Here is a 19,893-nt window from a genome sequence, read left to right as displayed (position 1 = left end):
CCAGTGGCTCTGCAATGATGTCGGCCAGTGCCTTCAGCACCTTCGGATGGATCTCATCCGGGCCTGCCGACTTAAAGGCATCCAGTTCTTCCAAGTGACTCTGCACCATCTCAGGGTCTACGCATGGAAGTCTGGTGCCTTGCTGCTGCCTCTCTACAACCCCAGTGAGAGACTTGTCGTGCCCCTCACTTAGGAACACTGAGGCAAAGAACTTGTTGAGGAGTTCAGCCTTGTCCCCCCTGTCTGTCACCAATTGTTTCTGCCCATTTAGCAGGGGTCCTATTCCTCCCTGGGCATTCCTTTTACTCCCTATATAAATAAAAAACAACAATTTCTTGTTGTCCTTTACTTGGGATGCCATCCTCAGCTCCATAGTAGCTTTGGCCCGTCTAACTGCCTCCCTACAAGCACAAACTGCCTCCCTACAAGGCTTATGTAGTCCCAGGTCAAAGTAAAGGTTGGAGGGTGTGGGGTGCACATGGCACAAAGTTGTTTCAATGTCTGCATGCTAGAACCTGCAATTGTGGAATTGGACAACCCCATGCTAGTTTAAACAACAAGTGAAACCATGCTCAAGAGCCTCTTAGGGTAACGATATGGAGTTTGGATGTTGGGGTAATTATATGGAATTTGGGTATACAGCTGAATGAAGGCTTTTTCCTGTGTCTCAGCAAAAAGCTGCTGGTCACAAGGCTGGATGATATATTAAAAGGTAACATCAAAAAGCTGTTAGTCACAAGTCTAGCTGATATATTTAAAGCAACTAACTTAGCTAATGCTTAAGTAAGCGGATTCTTAACACAAGGATAGGGTGCAAAGTGCATGATTTGTTAAGCAACTAATTTCAGGAGACAAAAGCAGAGATACAGCCTTGGAGATGGGGAAGTCAGCAAGAAACTGCAAAGTGACCAAAAGAAGACAGGGGTCAAAGTTTTATGCATGTGCTCTTAGCAGAGAGGCATGTCAATTAATGAAATGCATAGGCAATACCATGCTAAGTAAGCAAACAGGTGGAGCTTGAGATGAGAGGAGAAATAGGTGGAACCGGAGGAAGGATAATAAATGTTAATATGTATGAAACAAAGTGTATAAATGTTGGACAGAACTGTTGTTCAGGGCAGGTCCCCGGTTTGTTGTTTTTTGGGACCCTTGTCCAAAGCTGTCTCCATTCTGAATAAAGCTGTAGCGAGCAATGTGTGCTGGTGTTTGCTCCCTGTCTGCTCTGGCTAATGAGTACCAGGATCCATGAGCAATTGGACTGTTGTTTCTCTAGTCATTGGGTGCCATATGGAGTCGGGGTCTAACAGAACCAACTGAAAGCAGAGAAGTGGTCATTCGTTCTCTACCAGTGTCAGATTCACGCACAGGCACACAACACCTGGAACCCGGGGTTCCCTTGTTTGTCATGATCCGCCTGGGGTTGACAGAGGCAACATAGACTTGGAAGACATGGTGTCCACTCTCATCCATGGTGGGTAATGTGCGCCTCCCCCTTTCCCTCCCTTCCATCTGCAGTTATGTTTTGCTATATCAGTTATGGTTAATTATGTAAAGAAGTGTTGCTATTTTCTTGTTTTTTGTTTTTTTTTTCTTTCAATGTGAGCCATTGGCAGATAATCAAGCCAGGCTCCCTGGCTTTGTTCTCAGCACTGCAAAACCAACTGCAGTTGACAGAGGCACCCATAGAGAGGTTTGCAAAACTTGTAAAACTAGAAAACATGGTAAATCCCCATCCAGGACTGACCGTGCTGGCAGGTCACCAGTGAGGGGCGCTGTCAGGGATAGCGGGGGCTGTGGGTGGGGTGTAACAGAGATAGTGTCAGTGAGAGGTGGGAGGCCTCTTACTTTGGACATAGGGAGCCTTTTGACTGAATCCACTTGTACCTGGGGAGTCCTGTGAGCAGATGGGTGCCATTTGCTCTGAAGGGCAAATGAAAGGGCTCCAAGGCACCCCCTTTCGGTGGCCAAGTGGTTCTTCATCCCTTGATGGAACCAGGGGCAGATTATGGGGTGACAGTGCCATTGTCAGTAAGGGCACCCCTTGGGGAGCCAGAGGCAACACAGCCCAGAGGGACACCCATGCCAGGGCCATGCGGGGCAGAAGGGGTGGGGTGGGGGCATGACTGTGCATACTTGCAAATGCTGCCTGCTGTTGTTTCAGGAACATCCATGGGTCTGACTGTTGTGTGAGCTCATGCATGACCGATGTGGCAGCACAAGGGGAAAAAAAAAGAAGTGTGGAGTCTATGTGCTGCAGTCCTGTAAACAGGTGGGCACCATTTGCTCTGAAGGGCAAATGAAATTGTTCTAGAGCACCCCCTTTAGGCAGCCAACAGGGTCTTCATTTCTTGATGGGACTTGGGACAGATTATGGGGTGGCAGTGTCATTGTCAGTAAGGGCACACTTGTCACCCTGTTCAGGGCCATGCCAGGGGGGGGCGGGGCAGGGAGGGGAGAGGGCACAGGTGTCCATGCAGGTGAGCAGAAGATTGATTCATGTCAGGCTGGCTGAGCTGCTACACCTGGTGTCTGAAAATAGACATTGTACACCTATTGTATGTATCCTTTTTCTCTCCTATCTGCAAATTGAAGTGACATCTGGTTCACTACACCTCACTCAGTGAATTAACATGTACATGTGACAGATCAATGGATGCATCATATTAACTTGTATTGATGCAAGCCAAAAATACATCAGGATGTGGTTTATTTTGAATTGAAAAAAAGCCATTTAAACAGCAAAAAAAACCACCCCGTAATGTGTGACAAACCAGAAAAAGGGCAATTTTTGTCGCATCTACGTCTCATGGACTCTTTCTAAATCCTTGGCCAGTTTTGCTACTGACGTGGTTAGACAATAGGAAAAAGTCTTGTGGGAGTTCTTGATTATGCTTATGTCCAAGGCGTTCTCTCCAATGTCCTGTCTCTGACTACCACACACAACTCCAAATATGTTTCACAACTATGAAGGAAAACTTCAGAAAAAAAAAAAACTTAGAAATCATATGCTTCACATAACCCATCCCACAAATAAATGAACTTAAGAAGGAAAGCAATGCATGCTAGAACGGCTTAAAAGAGGTAAAGCTGCGTAGCTTCCCAAGCATTATACAGCATATAGAAAAAGACTACCAAAGATTTCTTCCAACATTAGTTCAACATGAATAAGAGCCAGGCAAAGAAAGAGCCAAGGACAAGAAACCCTGCTGGCTCACATTTTTTTTGGCATAAAAGAGGGTAAAAAATAGTATCAAATGCAGGTGTAGCAGGCTCACCTTTCAGATCTTGGGTTGAGTCCTAGGCTTGAGATCCTGCTGTTTTGATTGGTGGAGCCTATCCCAGAGCACCTGGGACAGGTGAACAGGCATTCCCCCAGACACTAATGTACACCCCTTATATACTTATAGGCAGCCACCAGGTCCCCCCTGAGCCTGCACTTTTTCAGGCTGAAGAGCCCCATAGCTCTCAGCATCTCATCATAAGGCGTGTTTTCCTGCCCTTTGATCATGCACATGGCTCGGCTCTGCACTCTCACAAGCTTCTCCACATCCTTTTTAAATTGTGGAGCCCAGAATTGGATGCAGTATTCCAGCTGCGGCCCTCACCAAGGCTGAGTACAGCAGGAGAATGATACGTTGGGATTTGCTAGAGAAGCATCTATGGATGCAAGGTAGAGTTTTGCTTGCTTTGCTGGCTGTAACATCACATTGGTGGCTCATATTTATTGGTTTAAAAAGGAGCCCGGGAATGGCAGAAGCCACAATGGGCTCCTGGCTCTGGTGCGAGACACGCAGGTGAAAGCCTGCTGCACCCCCATGAACCCAGAGACCCCCCAGGAGAGACTCCAGGACCCCCAGTGATCCCCAGTTTTCCCACAGGTAAGCAGGGGCCCATTGTGGGAGTGATGTAGCCAGCAGGGAGGCAGCTGGGTGGAGTCGAGGTGCGTCACACCCCCTCCCTTGGCTCCTATTTGGCCCAGGCCCCCAGTGAATGGTGTGACCTGGCTGCCAGCATGCGAGACAGTTTTGTGGAGTCACTTACCTCTTCCCTCCTTCAGTGGGGGGGGAGGGACTCCCTTAGCCCCCACCCCAAGAACAGTGCGGCACCAGCTGGCCCTTCTGCACATGTGTGCAGTTTAAAAAGGCTCAAGCAATGGCCAAAGCTGAACTCAGGTCCTGGCTCCAGTGTGAGACTCACGGGTGAAAACCTGATGTGCACCTGTGAACCAAGGGACCCCACAGGAGAGACCACAGGATCCCTGATGAGCTCCAGCCTGCCCAAAGGTAAGCAGGGGCCCGTGGTGGGAAGGATGTAGCCATCACGGAGGCAGCTGAGTGGAGCCAAGGAGGGTCATGACCCCCCGGCCCGGCTCCTAATTTGCCCAGCCCCTCAGGGAGCCTTGTGAACAGGAGGTGCAAACAGGTGCACTTCTGGGCCCATCTCATGAGTTAGTGCAGGAGTTTGTGCAGGAGGGTGAGCGGGAAGGCCCACAGCCTTGCCAGTGAGCCCCCTAGGGTAGGCAGTAGCTGGTCTAGCAGCAGCACAATGTGGATGGGCACATGCTGCACCCCGAGGGTTCCCTCGGAGTCTGCAGCCTCCCCCTCTGGCACCTCAGAGGTCTCCACCCAGATGGAACCCATGGTTCCAGGCTCCACATAGATGGAGCCCCTGGCTATCAGCTGCAGGGGCTGCCTGGCACATTTCCAGGCTCATGGGACCAGGAGCATGGCCAGCCCCCTTTGCGAGGTTTGCTTGACTTTGGAGTCTCTGGAGAGCCAGATAGAGGAGCTCCAGGCCACATTCCAGAGACCGCGTGCCATCAGGGATGGCAAGCAGGAGATAGACTGCTACTTCCAGGCCCTTCCCCCCCTGGAGGCAGAGGGTAGACCAGGGTCACCTCCCAGGACAAGGGAAGACTCGGGGATGTCCTATACTGTCCAGTCAGGAGGTTGGACCAAGGTGGTCAGTGGCTCCAAGGTCTGCCGCAACAAAGTCTCCTCCCATTTGGGGATTTGCAATGGGTATGAATATCTTACAGCCCCAGTTTATTCTGCAGAGATTCCAGCTCCTGCAGGCAAGGGAGGGTCAGCCATCCCTACTCTTCCTAAGATGAAACACAGAGTTCTCATCATGGGAGACTCCCTCCTGAAGGGGACTGAGGGGGCAATCTGCTGCCCCAACTCCCTAGCCCAGGAGGTCTGCTACTTCCTGGGGGCCCACATGAAGAACATAGAAGAGAGGATACCAAAGATTATCCAGCTCTCCAACCACTACCGTATGCTCCTTATCCATGTAGCCTCAAATGACACAGCTCGGAGCAATCTCAGCTGAGTCATGAGAGACTACAGGGCTCTGGGAGCGGGGTTTAGGGGGTTGGGGTGCAGGTGGTCTTTTCCTCACTCCTCCCGGTTGTGGGTCATGGGCTGAGGAGGGAGAGACGGATTGAGGTAGTCAACCAAAGACAGTGGCACTGGCATCATTGTGAACATTTCAGCTTCCATGATCATAGTTTGCTCTTTAGTGAGACAGGCAGTGGTCTGCTGGGGAGTGACAGCCTCCACCTCATTCTGCTGGGGAGGAGGCTCTTCTCCGCCAGACTGGCTGACCTGCTTCACGGGGCTTTAAACTAAACCTGCCGGGGGTTGGGTCTATCACCACTGCTAGCCCACTGGGCAATGCTTGTAAATGCAGAAGGCTAAGGCACTGAAGGGAACCCATCCCTGCCCTAGTCCCGGAATGATCTGTAGGGAAGGCAATGGCCCCCGATAGGACACTTGCCTGCCTGTACACCAATGCCAGGATCTTGGGGAATAAACAGAAGGAACTGGTCCTCCTGCTAAACAAGGATGACTATGACCTCACAGGGATAATGGAGACCTGGTGGGACTCCATCTATGACTGGCCACAGGTGTGGATGGCTATACCCTGTATAGGCATTATCATGCATGTAAAAGGGGTGGGGGTGTAGCCCTCTATGTCCAGGACAGCTACACATGCCTCCAAATTGACATTGGCACCCAGGAGGGATGACTGGAGTCTCTCTGAGTCAAAATACGTGGGGAACAGGGCTCAGGGGACATCATGCTAGGAGTCTACTTCAGACCTCCTAACCAGAAACAAGAGCTGGACCAGGAATTTGCCAGGGAACTGGCTGAGGCTGCACGCTCTCGGTACATGGTTGTCATGGGCAACTTCAACTACCCAGACATCTCATGGGAAGAGAACTTGACCAAATCTGATTGGTCGCAAAGCTTCCTCAAGTCCATGGACAAGCTCTGCCTGACTCAAGAAGTCTATGTGACGATGAGAGGTAAAGTGTTGTTGGACCTGGTACTGGCCAAAGGAGATAACATAGTCAGTGACTTAAGAACTGAAGGAAAGCTGTGTGAAAGTGACCATGAGCTGAGCACCTTCACTATCCATTGCAAAGCTAGCAAGTCAGTCAGCAATGCTGAAGTCCTCGACTTCAGGAAAGCTGACTCTTACAAGCTCAGGAGGCACATTATCGAGGCCCTAAGGGACCATGACTCGACTGGAAGAGGCGTCCAAGAGGAGTGGTTGCTCCTCAAGGGAGAGATCCTGACAGCACAAGGGATAGCCATCCCACCTCAGAGCAAGGGTAACAAAAGGGTGCAGCAACCCCCCTGACTCATCAGGGAACTGGAGAACTTCCTACGCCTCAAAAGAGAGACTTATAAGGGATGGATGGGTGGAAGTACCACCAAGGAGGAGTACTCAGCACTGGTCCGTACCTGCAGGGAGTGGACCAGGAAAGTTAAGGCTGCAATGAGATCCAATTGGCTAAACATATCAAGGATAACAAAAAGTCCTTTTTCACATATGTAGGGAGTTGGAGAAAAAACAAGGGTAACGTTGGACCCCTGCTGGACCAAACGGGACAGCTGATAACCGACACTCAGGAAAAGGCCAACCTGCTCAATGGATACTTCCCTTCAGTCTTTCATCAGTCCAATGGGACCACTTTTCCTAGCAAGATGTGGGACATCCAGGGTGAGGATATATTTACAGCCAGCATCGGTGTTGATCTAGTAAAGGATCACCTTGACAAGCTGGACACCTTCAAGTGTCTCCTGACAGGTTACACCGCACTCAAGGAGCTGGCAGGTGTCCTAGGCCAATGAATGGCAAACATATTCAAAAACTCGTGGCACGCAGGTGAAGTACCTTAAGATTGGAGGACCAATGTGGTACCGAGCTTCAAGAAAGGGCAGAAAGTAGAATCCAGGCATTACAGGGCAATCAACTTGAACTCAATCCTCAGTAAGATTCTGGAGAAAATTATCAAGGAGAGCCTTCTAGATAAGCTGGCTGAGGGCAACATCCTGAGGGATAGCCAGCACAGGTTTGTTGCAGGTAGGTCTTGCCTGACCAATCTCATTTCCTTCTGTGACATATCACCTGGACAAGGGAGAAGTGATTGACATCATACATCTGGACTTTGAAAAAGCCTTTGATCTGGTGTCCCATGACCTCCTCATGGAAAAAAAAATGGCCAACTGTGGCCTCAGGTACAGCACAGTCAGATGGCTGAGAAATTGGCTCTGAGGCCAGACGCAGAGCATAGTAGTTGATGATAGTGAATCATTATGGCGGTCCTTGGACAGGATCTCTTTAACATCTTTATCAACAATGTGGACATTGGTTTCAGAAGCACACTGGATAAGTTTGCTGATGACACTAAACCTTGGGGCATAGCATTCACACCTGAGGACAGACTAGCGATCCAGGCTGACTTGGATAACGTTACTAAGTGGGCGGATACAAACCTGATGATGTTTAATACTGATAAATATAATGTACTCCACCTTGGGGAAAAACCAAACCAAACCCGCAGCATACTTATAGGCTCGGCAGTGCTACACTTGCTAGCACCACTGCTGAAAGAGACTTGGGGGTCATAGTTTCATAGTTTCATAGTTGGTAGGGTCAGAAGAGACCTGAGCAGATCATCAAGTCTGACCCCCTAACATGACAGGAAAAGGTACTTGGGTCAAACGACCCCAGCAATGTGTTCGTCTAGCCTTCTCTTAAAGACCCCCAGGGTAGGAGCCAGCACCACTTCTCTTGGAAGGTGGCTCCAGATCACAGCCACCCTGACTGTGAAGTAGCGCCTCCTGATGTCTAGCCTGAATCTGCCCTCTGCCAGCTTGTGAGTTTGTTTTCTTGTCACTCCTGGTAGTGCTCAGGGGAACAGGGACGCCCCCAATGCCTGCTGGTCCCCCCTGACTAGTTTGTAACCAGCCACTAGATCCTCTCTCAGCCTTCTCTTGTGGAGGCTGAACAGGTTCAGGTCTCTTAACCACTCTTCGTAGGGCCTGCCCTGCTGCCCCCAAGCATGTGGGTAGCCCTCATCTGGACCCTCTCTATTTTTCATAGTTTCATAGTAGCTAGGGTCAGGAGGGAGCTGAAAAGATCATCTAGCCTGACCCCCTGCCACAGGCAGGAATCAGTTCTGGGTTCACAAGGCCCCAGACAGGTGATCATCTAACCTCCTCTTGAATTTGCCCAAGTTAGGGGCGAGGACCACTTCCCTGGGAATTTGGTTCCAGATTTTGGCCACCCTAATTAAAATATTGCCTCCTGGTCTCTAACCTAAACCTTTTCTCCATCAGCTTATGACCATTGTTCCTTGTCACCCCAGGTAGTGCTGGGGAGAAAAGGGCTCTACCTAGTTGCTGTTGATCTCTCCTGAAGAGTTTGTAGGCATCCACCAGGTCCCCCCTCAGCCTCCTCTTGCTGAGGCTGAACAGGTTCAGGTCCCTCAGTCTCTCCTCATAGGGCCTGTCCTGCTGCTCTCTCACCAAGCGGGTGGCCCTCCTCTGAACCCTCTCCAGGCTGACCACATCCCTTTTGAAGTGCGGCACCCAGTACTGAACGCAGGGCTCTAACTGCGGCCTGACCAAAGTCGCATAGAGGGGGAGGATCACCTCTCTCGACTGTCTTGAGATGCATCTTTGGATGCTTGACAAGGTATGGCTGGCCTTGCTGACTGCGGTCTGGCATTGGAGGCTCATTTTCATCTTGGTGTCAATAATGACTCCAAGATCCCTTTCTGTCTCTGTCCTTTCAAGAAGGGAACTCCCCGGCCTGTATGTATGCTGTGGATTCCTTCTCCAAGGTGCAGCACCCTGCATTTGGCGATGTTGAACCCCATCCTATTCTCATCTGCCCACTTTTCTAGTCTGTTTAAATCTAGTTGCAACCTCTCTTTCTCTCCACCTCGCCCCACATCTTAGTGTCATCAGCAAACTTGGACAGTGTGCTTTCCACCCCCTCATCCAAGTCACTGATGAAGATGTTAAACAGTGGGGGCCTGAGCCCTGGGGTACCCCAATGCTCACATCTCACCAGTTTGAGTACAACCCATCCACCATTACTCTCTGGGTGTGCCCCATAAGCCAATTTTTTTACCCATCCAACTGTGCAGGTATCAGTGCCACAGTTGCTTAATTTATTGATGAGGATGGGGTGAGAGACAGTGTCAAAGGCCTTCTTAAAGTCCAGAAAGACTATGTCCACAGTGATACCATCATCCGAGGATGTTGTCCATATCTCTCATCTCTCATGAGATCTCTCATCTCTCATCTCTCATCTCTTCATCTCTCATGAAGTGTGGTGCCCAAAAATGGACACAGTACTCCAACTGTGGCCTCACCAGTTTCACATAGAAAGGTAGGATCACCTCCTTGGCCCTGATTGAGATGCATCTGTGGATGCATGACAAGGTATGATTTGTCTTCCTGACCGCATCCCCACACGGTTGGCCCATGTTCATTTTGGCATCAATAATGACTCCAAGATCCTTTTCTGCCTCCGCACTGACGAGAAGGGAGTTCCCCAGCATGTAGGTATGCTGCTGGTTCTTCCTCCCCAGGTGCAGCACCTTGCACTTGGCAGTGTTGAAATCCATCCTGTTCTCATCCACCCGCCCCTGTAACCTGTCTAGGTCTGATTGCAGCCTATTCCTCCATTCTAGCATGCCCATTTCTCCCCACATCTTTGTGTCATCCATGGGTTTGAACAGGGTGCTTTTGACACACCTGTCCAAGTCACTGATGAAGATGTTGAACGGGGCGGGCCCGAGGACTGAACCCTGCAGAAACCCACTTCCCACATCCCTCCAGGTTGAATAAGACCTGTCCACCACCACTCTCTGGGTGTGGCCCTCCAGCCAGTTAGTGACCCACCTGACTGTGTAGGTGTTGATGCCACAGTCCCCTAGTTTTTTTGTTTTTGTTTTTTTTAATGAGAATGGGGTGAGAGACATTGTTGAAGGCCTTCCTGAAGTCCAGAAAGACTAAGTCCATGGCTACACCTGTATCTAAGGATTTTGTTACCTGGTCATAGAAGGCCACCCGGTTGGTCTGAGAGGACCTGTCTCTAATGAACCCATGTTGGTTGCCCTAAGCATAATCTCCCCAGCTGGCCCCTGGCAGACATGTACCAGGATATTTTTTTTTCAAAAAGCTTCCACAGGACTGAGGTAAGACTAACTGGCCTATAGTTTCCTGGGTCCTCCTTCCTCCCTTTTTTGAAAATGGGAACCACATTGGCCCCATGACTGACCACAAGATGAACATGAGCCACCATTGTGATGTTGCATCTGGTAAAGCAAACACAACTCTGGTTTGCATTTATAGCTGCTTCTCAAGCAAATCCCTGGGTGTCATCCTCCACTGTAGTCAGCCTTGGTGAGGCCACAGCTGCAGCACTGCATCCAGTTCTGGGCTCCACAATTCAAGAAGGATGTCAAGAAGCTTGATAGAGTCCAGAGGAGAGCCACATGCATGATCAGAGAGCAAGTGAATAGATCAGAGGGCAAGAGAATAGGTCTTATGAAGAGAGGCTGAGAGCCATGGGACTCTTCAGTCTGGAAAAGTGCAGGCTCAGGAGGGACCTGGTAGCTGCCTATAAGTACACAAGGAGTGTTCATCAGGATCTGGGAGAATGTCTGTTCTCCAAAGCGCCCAAAGGAAAAACAAGGACCAATGGTCATAAGCTCCTACAAGATCACTTTAGGCTGGACATAAGAAAACAATTCTTTGCTGTCCAAGCCCCCAAGGCCTGGAATAGACTCCCTGCACAAGTGGTGCAAGCACCTACTCTGGACTTATTCAAGAAACGCTTGGATGCTTATCTTGCTGGGGTTCTTTGACCCTAGCTGACTTCCTGTCCCTGGGGCATGGGGCTGGACTTGATGATTTTTGAGGTCCCTTCCAGCCCTAATGTCTATGAAATCTATGTCTATGAAATATTCATCTTATGGTCAATCATGACCCCCAGTCCCTTTCGACCGTGGTGCTAGCAAGCGTAGCACTGCTGAGTCTATAAGCATGCTGTGGGGTTTTCTTCCCAAGGTGCAGTACCGTGCATTCAGTGCTGAAGGCCATCAGATTTTCATCCGCCCATTTTCCATGCCTGTCCAGGTCAGGCTGGATCACCATCCAGTCCTCGGGTGCGGACACTTTACCCCAAAGTTTGGTGTCATCAGTGAACTTGGCCAGATCACTTCTGACACCCATAAGTGTCCATATCATTAATAAAGAAGTTGAATAGTGTTGGCCCAAGGACGGAACCATGGGGGACCCCACTGGTCATGGCGCACCGCGATGATAGACTTCCATCAACTACCAATCTCTGGGTCTGATCTTGGAGCCAGTTCCTCAGCCCGAGGACTGTGATATAGTTGAGGCTGCAGTTGATCAATTTTTCTATAAGAGGATAATGGGATACCAGATTTTTTTTTTTTTTTTTAAATCAAGATATATGACTTCAAACTCTTCTCCCTTTGTCCAGGTCTTGAAATAAAAATCTAGAATACATGATTCATAGATTTCATAGGCATTAGGGCTGGAAGGGATCTTGGAAGATCATTAAGTCCAGCCCCCCGCCCCAGAGACAGGAAGTCATCAGGGCTCATAGGATCCCAGCAAGATAACCATCCACATGTCTCCTGAAGGGGTTCAAAGTGGGTACTTGAACCACCTCCGGTGACAGTCTACTCCAAACATTGGGGACAGTAAGGAAGTACTTCCTAATGTCCAGCCTGAAATGGTCCCGGTGGAGTTTGTGACTGTTCAATCTCATCATCCGTTAGGGCGCTCTGGTGAACAGACATTCCCCAGATCCTGGTGAGAACCCCTGATAAACTTATAGGTAGCCACCGGATCACCCCTGAGCCTATGCTTTTCCAGGTTGAAGAGTCCCATGGCTCTCAGCCTCTCATCATAAGGTCTGTTTTCCTGCTCTCTGATCATGTGTGTGGCTCTCCTCTGCACTCTCTCAATCTTCTCCACATACTTTTTGAATTCTGGAGCCCAAAACTGGATGCAGTACTCCAGCTGTGGCCTCACCAAGGCCGAGTACAACGAGAGAATGACATCCTGGGATTTGCTTGAGAAGCATCTACGGATGGAAGCCAGCATTCATTTTGCTCACTTTACTAGCTGCAGCATCACATTGAAGCCTCATGTTCATCTTGTGGTCAATCTTGACGCCCAAGTCCCTTTCTTCCGTAGTGCTATCCAGTGTAGAACTGCTGAGCCTATAAGCATGCTGAAGGTTTTTCCTCCCGAGATGGGGAACCGTGCATTTTTCAATGTTAAACACCATCAGGTTCTCATCCTCCCATATCCTGAGCCTGTCAAGGTCAGCCTGGATCACCCTTCTGTACTCAGGTGTGGATGCTATACTCCAAAGTTTGGCGGTGTCGGGAAACTTGGCCAGTCTGCTTCTGATACCAATGTCCACATCATTAATGAAGATGTTGAACAGTATAGGCCCAAGGACAGAGCCTTGAGGGGAACCACTGGTTACAGGACACCATGAAGATTGAGTTCTGTCAACCACCACCCTCTGAGTTTTACCACGGAGCCAATTTCCCAGCAAGTGGATCATGGAGAGGCTGAGGCTGCAGTTGGCCAGTTTTCCTAAGAGGTGATCATGGGATACCAGATCGAAGGCTTTTTTTTAAAGTCAAAATATATGACATCAATCTCCTGTCCCTTGTCCAAGTGATAGGTTACCTGGTCATAAAAGGAAATAAGATTGGTCAAGCAAGACGTACACAGAACAAACCCATGCTGGCTATCCCTCAGGATGTTGCCATCAGCCAGCCTGTTAAGAATGGCATCTTTGATAATCTTTTCTAAAAACCTTCCCTGAGATAATCACCACATTGGCCTTCCTCCAATCTTCGGGCACTTTACCAGAGCATCAGGACTTCTTGAAGATCCATGGCAGGGCTGAGCTATGATGCTAGCCAGCTCCTTGAGTACCCTGGGGTGTAAACTGTCAGGGCCAGCCGACTTGGAGGTATCCAGGAGCTCAAGGTATTCCTTCATGAAGTCAGCATTGATGGACGGTAAGCAATCTCCCTCTCCCAGGACTTCCCATCCTGTAATGGGTGGGGCATCCCATGGAACTGGTGAAAAACCGACAGAAAGTACCCATTTAGCAAGTTGGCTTTTTTCTGGGTGTTGGCTGTCAGCTGTCTCATCTTGTTTAGCAGGGGTCCAATGTTGCCCTTGCTTTTCCTCTAGCTCCTCACATATCTAAAAAAAGGACTTTTTATTGTCTTTGTTACTTTTAGCCATTTGGAGTTTAGTCGCAGCCTTGTCTTTCCTGGTTCATTCCCTGCGGTTCTGGACCAGTGCCGAGTATTCCTCCTTGGAGGTGGATCCAGTCCTCCATCCTGTGTAGGTCTTTCTTTTTAGACGCAGGAGGTCTGCTAGTTCCCTACAGATCCAAGGGGGCTGCTGTGCCCTTTTGCTGCCTTGCCTCCGAGATGGAATAGACTTTACCTGTGCATCCAGAATCGCTCCCTTGAAGAGCAACCACTCATCATGAACTCCCCTCCCCTTTGTGTTGTTGTCCTTTATGGCCTCAATGAGAAGCCTCCTGAGTTTGTCAAAGTCACATTTCCTAAAGTCAAGGACTTTTGTATTACTAACTGACTTGCCAGCTTTACATCAGATAATAAAGGTTATCATCTCATGGTCACTGTCACCCAGCTTCCCTTTTTTCATTAGGTCCCTGATTAGGTTGTCCCCTGTTGCCAGTACCAAGTCGATCAGTGCTTTACCTCTCATTGACCGATAGACTTCTTGCATCAGATAGCGCTCTTCCACACATGTGAGGAAGCTTAGTGACCATTTGGATTTGGCTGAGCGCTCTTCCCATGAGATATTGCAGCACTTGAAGTCTCCCATGGCAACCATGCACTGGGAGCGTGTGGCCTCAGCCAATTCCTTCATGAATTCCTGGTCAAGCTCTTGACCCTGGGTAGGGGGGCTGTAGTAGACTCCTACCATAGTATCCCCTTTGCCATGTTTCCCATGGATATTAACCCGGGGGGTCTCTAGTCATCCACCCTGGGTGCCAATGTTGGCTTGCAGGGATGCATAGCTCTCCTTGACATAGAGAGCTATACCCTCGCCCCTTTTGTCCACTTGATCTCTCCTGTACAGGGTACAGCCATCTATACCTGTGGCCAAGTCATGGGTGGAGTCCCACCAGGTCTGTGTAATCCCTATGACAAAATAATTATTTGTGTTAAGCAGGAGGACAAGTTCCCCCTATTTATTCCCCAAGCTGCTGGCATTTGTGTCAAGGCATGCAAGTGTCCCTTGAGGGGCCCTTGACTTTCCTGCAGATCATCCCAGGGCTGGGTCAAAGGGTAGGCTCCCTTAAGTGCTTTGGCCTCCTTGCTTTGCAAGGGTTGCACAGCGGGCTACCAGTGGCAGTAGTCCCCCTGTTCCCTGGCAGGCTTAGTTTAAAGCCTGGTGGAGCCGGTCAACCAGTCTGTATGAGAAGAGCTTTCTCCCCACCAGAGAGAGGTGGAGGCCATCCCTTCCCAGCATGTCACTGCCTCTCTCACCATGAGCAGACTGTGGTAATGGAAGCTGAAGCCTTCCTGATGACACCAGCACCATAGTCTTTGGTTTACTAACTTGATCCTCCTCTCCCTGCTCAGCCCATAGTCCAAAACTGGGAGGATTGAGAAAAATGCCATTTATGCCCCCAACCCCTTAAGCCCCAATCCCAAATCCCTGTAGCGCCTCATGATTTGGCTGGGATTGCTCTGAGCCGTGTCATTTGTGCCCACATGGATAAGGAGCATAGGGTAGTGGTCAGTGGGGTGGAGGAGCATAGGGATCTTCTCCACAATGTCTCATATTCGGGCTCCTGGGAAGCAACAAAGTTCCCAAGCTAAGGGGTCTGGGGCAGCAGATTGCCCCCTCAGTCTCCCTCAGGATTGAGTCTCCCACAACAAACACTTTTTGTTTTGTCTTAGGGAGAGCGGGAGTGGGGTGGGGGGGTAACTACAATTGATCCTGTGTTGTGTCTGCTGGGGCTGCAAGAGGTTCATACCAGTTGCAAAGCTCCAGTGAGGTGCGGACCTTGGTGTGGCAGGCCTTGGGGCCTTGACAACCTTGGTCCAATCCCCTGGCTGGGCAGAATGGGATGTCCCTGAGTCCTCCCTTGTCCTGGAAGGTGATAGTGGTCTGCCCTCCGCCTCCAGGGGGAGAAGGACCTGGAATAGCAGTCTATCACCTGCTCATTATCCCTGATGACACACAGTCTCTGGACTGCGGCCTGGAGCTCCTTCAGCTGGCGTGGCAAAGATCCCAAATGGGAGCAGACCTATCATCACTTTGATTCATATCACTCTGATGAATCACTTCATATAAGGGCAGTACAGCCATGCAACCACATCTTATTCCTACTTTTCTGGCACCTCAAGTAAGTATAAGTAATATTCTGCCATGCTGTAAATGAACAGAGATGCATAATGGGAAACATTATTTCTTTATATATCTGCCCATAGATCTGAAGGTGTTTTAACCAACTTCGCCTTCAACTGTGCTTTAAACTAAGCTCACATGGGGATAGGCAGAGAACCACCAGACCAAGCTGACCAAGCATCAATCTCAAAATCAGCATTTTGGGGTGCTCAATAGAAGACTCTCCTACCTCAGTCCAAAACAGAGCTTCACCATGACTACGAGGAAGCCTAGGGCCTCCAACAGCATGCTTTCTTGGCTGTACACTAATGCCAAGGGTTTGGAAATAAACAGGAGGAACCAATCCTTCTGCTAAATAAAATGACTATTAGGGGTAATAGAGACCTGGTGGGACTCCTCCTACGACTGGACTATGGGTATAAATGGCTATACCCTTTACAGGATAGATAATGCTGAAAAAAGGTGTGGGAGTGTAGCTCTCTATGTGAAGGACAACTACACATTCTTACAATCTGAGATTGGCACCCAAGAGGGATGACTGGAGACCCTTTGGTTTAGAATACAAGGGGAACATGGTAAAGGGGATACAATGGTAGGAGTCTACACTACAGACCTCCAAAGCAGGATCAAGAGTTGACCATGTATTCACCAGGGAACTGACCGAGGCTGCACACTCTTGGTGCATGGCTGTCATGGGAGACTTCAACAGGTCTGATGTATAGCTGGAAGAGAAATCAGCAAAATCCCAAAGCTTCTTCACATGCATGGATGAGCTCTATGTGTCTCAAGAAGTTTTTGAGCCAATAAGAGGTAAGGTGCTGCTGGACCTGGTTCTGGCCAAAGGGGATGATCTAATCAGTGACCTAAGAATCAAAGGGAAGCTGGGTGACAGTGACCATGAGTTGATCACTTTCACTATCCATCACAAAACTGACAAGTCAGCCAGCTATGCAGTAGTCCTCAACTTGAGGAAAGACAACTTTCATAGGCTCAGGAGGCTTGTTCTTGAGGCTCTGAGAGGCCATGATTTGACAGGGAGGGGAGTTCATGATGAGTGGTTGCTCCTGAAGGAAGCGATCCTAGAAGCTCCAGGGAAGTCCATCCCAACCTGAAGGAAAAGTGGTAAAAGGGCTCAGCCACCCCCTTGGCTCAATAGGGAAGTCATAGATCTCCTACGTCTAAAAACAGATGCTTATAAAGGATTGGAGACAGGAAACACCACTAAGGAGGAGTATTCTGCACTGGTCCACACCTGTAGGGAGTGAACTAGGAAAAGCAAGGCTGCAGACGAATGCAAACTGGCTACATGAATCAAGGACAATAAAAAAGTCCTTCTTCAGATACATCAGGAGTCACAAGAAAAACAAGGGCAACATTGGACCTCTGCTTAACCAATTGGAGCAGCTGACAACCGACACCCAGGGAAAAGCCAATCTGCTTAATGATTACTTTGCATTGGTTTTTCACTAGCCCAAAGGGACCTCCCTGCCTAACATGATGTGGGGTGATCAGGTTGAAGGTGAATATATGCCCACCATTGACATAGATCTTGTGAGGGGTCATCTTGAGAGGCTGGATACCTACAAATCAGCTGGTCCGGATAGATTGCACCCAAGAGTGCTAAAGGAACTGGCAGACATCATAGCACAGGCACTGGCAAGGATATTTGAGAACTTGTGGCACTTGGGCGAAGTACCTGAAGATTGGAAGAGGTTCAATGTGGTGCCTATCTTCAAGAAAGGGAGGAAAGAAGATCTGGGAAACTACAGGCCAATCAGTTTGACCTCAATCCTTGGAAAGCTCTTGGGAAAAAAAAAATATCAAAGAAACCGTTCGTGAAAGGCTAACAGAAGGAAACATTCTGAGGGATCGCCAACATGGGTTTGTTGCAGGTAGATCTTGCCTGACCAATCTCATTTCCTCCTATGACCAGGTGACCTATCACCTGGACAAAAGGGAAGATGTTGATAACATATTTTAAAAAGCATTTGACCTGGTGTCCCATGATGTCCTCATGGAAAAAATTGGGGAACTGTGGCCTCATCTACACTATAGTCTGGCTCTGAGGTTGGACCCAGAGAATGGTAGTTGATGGAACCATATCAACATTTCACTGAGTGACCAATGATGTCTTCCAAGGCTCCATTCTCAGACCTGTACTCTTTAATGTCTTTATAAATGTTCTGGACTGTGGTGTCAGAAGCAGACTGGCCAACTTCACTGATGACACCAAACTTGGGGGATAGTACCCACTCTTGATAGGCTGGTGATCCAAGCCAACCTCGATAGGCTTGCAAGGTGGGTGGATGAAAATCTGATGGCATTCAATAGGAAGAAATGCAAGGTGCTCCACCTTGGGGGAAAGAACAAACAAACACATCACATTTATAGGCTTGGCAATGATACACTCCCTAGCACCATGACTGAAAGAGACTTGGGGGTCATGACTCACTACAAGATGGACATGAGTCACCAATGCGATGTTGCAGCCAGCAAGGCAAACAAAACTCTGGCTTCCATCTACCACTGCATCTTGCGCAAGACCCAGGATGTAATCCTCCTGCTGTACTCAGCCTTGGTGAGGCCAAAGCTGGAGTACTGCATCCAATTCTGTGCTTCACAATTCAGAACGGACATGGAGAAGCTTGAAAGAGTCCAGAGGAGAGCCATGCTCATGATCAGAGGGCAAGAGAACAGGCCTTATGAAGAGAAGCTGCGAGCTCTGGGACTCTTCAGTCAGGATAAGCGCAGGCTCAGGGGTGACTTGGTGGCAGCCTATAAGTACATAAGGGGTGTGCATCAGGATGTGGGGGAATGCCTGCTCACCAAAACACCCCAAGGGATGACAACAGTCATAAACACCTGCAAAACCATTTTAGGCTTGACATCAGGACAAACTTCTTTACTGTCCAAGACCCCAAAGCCCGGAATAGACTCCCCGCAAGAGGTGGTGCAAGCACCTACTCTAGACACATTTAAGAAACATTTGGATGCTTATCTTTCTGGCATCCTTTGATCCTAGCTGACTTCTAGCCCTTTGGGCAGGGAGCTGGATCCGATGATCTTACAAGGTCCCTTTCAGTGGTAATGCCTATGAATCTATAGTAGAGCTGAGAAAACTAAGTCACTGAGGTTGAATGATTTGCTTAAGTGCACACAGCAATGTAAAACCCTGGGATGGGACTAAAGTCCTCTGGCTCCTGCTCAAGTTCCACGGATAAGGAGAAATACTTGCAAACCTAGAGAATAGTAATTGTAATCATATTACTTCTTGATAATCCTCTTATCACCAGCAGCAGATCATCACCATCAGCCACAACACTAATAAATGCTGATGTAGTATAAAGTTGTAGTGCATTGTAAGGAGTATTCTGTATGGAATTTGGAGTGTGGGGGAGTGGCAAATGTCCACCTGAATAAAGATATTTCAACTTGTCTTAGAGGCCAATCATGGAAATAGCACAAGGCAAGTGTACTCCATGTTTTTTATCAAAAAAAAAAATAAAAACTTTCTATTCCAGTTATCAGATGCTGAACAGAAGGAATATTCAGTCTAAAAGTTCTTTTGAGGGAAGGGAGAGTTGTTCTTTGTTGGGTTTTTTGGTGTTTTTTTTGTTTGTTTGTTTGTTTGTTTTGTTTGTTTCAATGAAACGTGAGACATTTAAATAAAAAATATTCAGTTAAATGAATTCTATAATTCACACACACACACACACACACACATACACACACAATTTTTTGGGCGGGGGTGGGTTGGGAAATAAAGACTGGCATGTTATGGCAGGGGGGAGAAGAGGAACAGCAAAGTGTGAGACAGCTCAGAAGTTACAATTCCAGAAGATTTATCTTGCCAATGGACTTTTAAAAAGGGAGACAAAGGAGAGTTGAATTGTAGCAAACCCCCCAGTTTTTTGGGGGGGGTTATATTTATTTTAAAATGCATTCCCTCCCCTTTCCCCAACCATTTCTGACGTTTTCTCTCCCTCTCTATTCCCTATAGCTAAGTATAAGTGAGCTCAGACTTAGGATAAGCTTTAAAAAAAATTATTTCGGTAGCAAGCTTTTGGTTTTGGATATCATTGTTTTATATTGTATTATTATTAGGTTTGTATTGATTTTTACTGTT

General features: G+C 48.5%; 1 long non-coding RNA gene across 2 annotated transcripts in view; it reads left to right on the top strand.

The window, feature by feature from the left end:
* The first annotated feature begins 1,175 nt into the window (after positions 1 to 1,175).
* Positions 1,176 to 19,893, top strand: part of LOC112548928 — a 29,957-nt gene continuing 11,239 nt past the window's right edge. For both annotated transcript variants that reach the window (XR_003092416.1, XR_003092415.1), the window contains exons 1-2: positions 1,176 to 1,471; positions 2,162 to 2,269. This is a non-coding gene — a long non-coding RNA (uncharacterized LOC112548928). The remainder of the gene's footprint in view (positions 1,472 to 2,161; positions 2,270 to 19,893) is intronic.

This window comes from Alligator sinensis, unplaced genomic scaffold (assembly GCF_000455745.1).
Source record: "Alligator sinensis unplaced genomic scaffold, ASM45574v1 scaffold930_1, whole genome shotgun sequence".
In the NCBI taxonomy this organism is placed as follows: domain Eukaryota; kingdom Metazoa; phylum Chordata; order Crocodylia; family Alligatoridae; genus Alligator; species Alligator sinensis.
Note: the sequence above shows the minus strand (reverse complement) of the source record. Positions and strands in the feature narration are given on the sequence as shown.